At 43.0% G+C, this 2143-nt stretch overlaps 2 protein-coding genes across 2 annotated transcripts in view; both read left to right on the top strand.

The window, feature by feature from the left end:
- The window catches only part of LOC101848220 (breast cancer anti-estrogen resistance protein 1), a 64488-nt gene that overhangs the window by 59003 nt on the left and 3342 nt on the right, over positions 1–2143 (top strand). The window lies entirely within an intron of this gene.
- Positions 1927–2143, top strand: part of LOC101847353 (putative homeodomain transcription factor) — a gene marked incomplete in the record, with an annotated part of 51744 nt that continues 51527 nt past the window's right edge. The window contains 1 exon segment of the mRNA XM_035971101.1: positions 1927–2057.

Below are 2143 nucleotides of genomic sequence, written 5' to 3'. Positions count from 1 at the left end.
GGGGAAGGCGGGTTGCTTGTTTTGTTTTGTGGGTATGTCTTTTCTCAGTCATTTGAAAGAGAGGAGGGGGAGAAACGATTCTTACTTATTGGAACCGTATGGTGCTTGCATTCTTTGTATTAATGATTATTACTGATTGTTGTTGCTATCATCATCATCATCATCATCTTTTTTTTTCTTTTTTTTTTTGGTAAGTGCTTTACGACGCTCACAACTGCATAAGGTCATATGAGCGCGCAGGACACATTATCCATTTTCGGTTGATAGGAAATTTTGAATTTTGCCCGGGTGGCGGCCGAAGCCTACTCTTATCGATTTTAGACCATCAAGGGATCTTTAACGTGCGCAACTTGCACACCGGACCTCCGGAATTGTTCGCCCTTTTCCGGGAAGGCTAGGTGTAGATCTGTCCTACCATAAGATCAGGGGTGTGGCCGAAAGGCAGCAGTAAGGAGGAGCCAAGGAGTAGCAGTAGAAAAGCTGCAGAGGAGGGGGAAAATGAGGTGAGGGGGGTGGGGGCAGAAAGTGGAGACGAAAGCAGACGACAGAACGGGGCTAGAGAGCTGGAAAGGATGTGAAAGAAGACAGTTTTGTCAATAAATTTTTCCGTCGCTATCCGGATTCAAACTGGACCTATTGAATGAGAGCAAACACTTTAACCTCGAAGCCACGAGGGCCCCCTCATCATCATCGTCATCGTCATCATCATTGTTATTATGATTATTATGATGATTATTGTTGTTGTTGTTGTTGTTGTTATTTTTTATTATTATTATTATTATTATTATCACCATCATCTTTATCGTTGTTGTTGTTGTTGTTATCTGTCCGTAATCACGCCCGTGTCAACGTAAACATCAGGAACGACATGACCGAATATACATTACGTAATTCACGGCGTCTGTAACTAGAATCTGCCTTTTCATTTTCAACACACTTTTTAGTGCAGTTCTAAAACTAAAATAGATCTCGTCACTAATTATAGCTGTATCCACAAGAAGAACAATTATACATTTCACTTGGTGGTGGTTTTCGGATGCTCTGGTGTGGTTTGCTTCTTCTTACCTATGAAACGTCTATCGTCCTTATCTCACCCTTCTTCATTTTTATGTTTGTTACTCTCTTGTAATACCTCTAATCTTCTGGCGTTCATAATATGACCTTATGCAGTTGCGAGTGCCGTAAAACCTCTACCAAAACTAAAACAGCAGTTGCGAGCGTCGTAAAACCTCTACTTAAACTAAAACAAAACAAACATTCCTCAGGCTAGTTATCCCTTTTGGGAAGCGGGTGCTCTGCTGTGGTTTTGTTCCTTCTTTCGTATCAAACATTGATCGCCATAAACTCTTATTAAAAACAAACGTATATGTGGGTGGTTGGCGAGTGCTCTGGTGTGGTTTGCTTCTTCTTTCCTATCAAACATCTATCATCCTTATCTCCCCTTCTTTTTTATGTTTGTTACTCTCTTGTAACACCTCTAATCTTCTGGCGCTCATATGACCTCATGCAGTTGCGAGCTCAGTAAAAGTCTTACTAAAACGAACACAATATCCGCTGCGAATGTCTTCACAAAATCCCAATGAGTCACGGTTGACATGCTTGTTGGCCTGGAACCACCGCCAATCCCCACGGGTCGCAGGAAGTACCTCTGTCTGTCACGCCTAGATCTACGACCTATACGTTCGTAATATATACTATTTTGAGCGTCTGGCCTACGACCCATTCACCTTCACCCACCTTCCCCGAAGTCATTAGACCGTGCGGTAATGGCTATTCTTGGAGTGGAGAGGCCATGCCCTCAAAGATTCTCTACTAATAGTAGGCCAAGAGAGAATCTTTGGTGCCTCGTCCTCGCTGTGTGGTTTGGGAATTCCCGTTACGTAAGCGATGTGTCGCTATTTTTAGCTTCGTCGCCTTTGTGTTTCGAAAAGCTCTGTCGACGCTGATTATGATTGAAGTCGGAAATAAGAATTACAGCAGTGAACAGGGTCCACAAACACTCACTGTTGACAAGGGGAGTTGTTGCTGACCTTACACTCGAAACTTTAGGCTTGTCGGTAAGTGAAAATGTTTCTGTTGTGTGTGTGGGTTGCTCTCTCTGTCTCTCTCTCTTTCTCACTCTCTCTCTCTCTCTCTCTCTCTC

Source organism: Aplysia californica, unplaced genomic scaffold (genome assembly GCF_000002075.1).
Source record: "Aplysia californica isolate F4 #8 unplaced genomic scaffold, AplCal3.0 scaffold00376, whole genome shotgun sequence".
Lineage (NCBI taxonomy): Eukaryota > Metazoa > Mollusca > Gastropoda > Aplysiida > Aplysiidae > Aplysia > Aplysia californica.
This window is presented reverse-complemented; position numbering and strand designations above follow the sequence as displayed.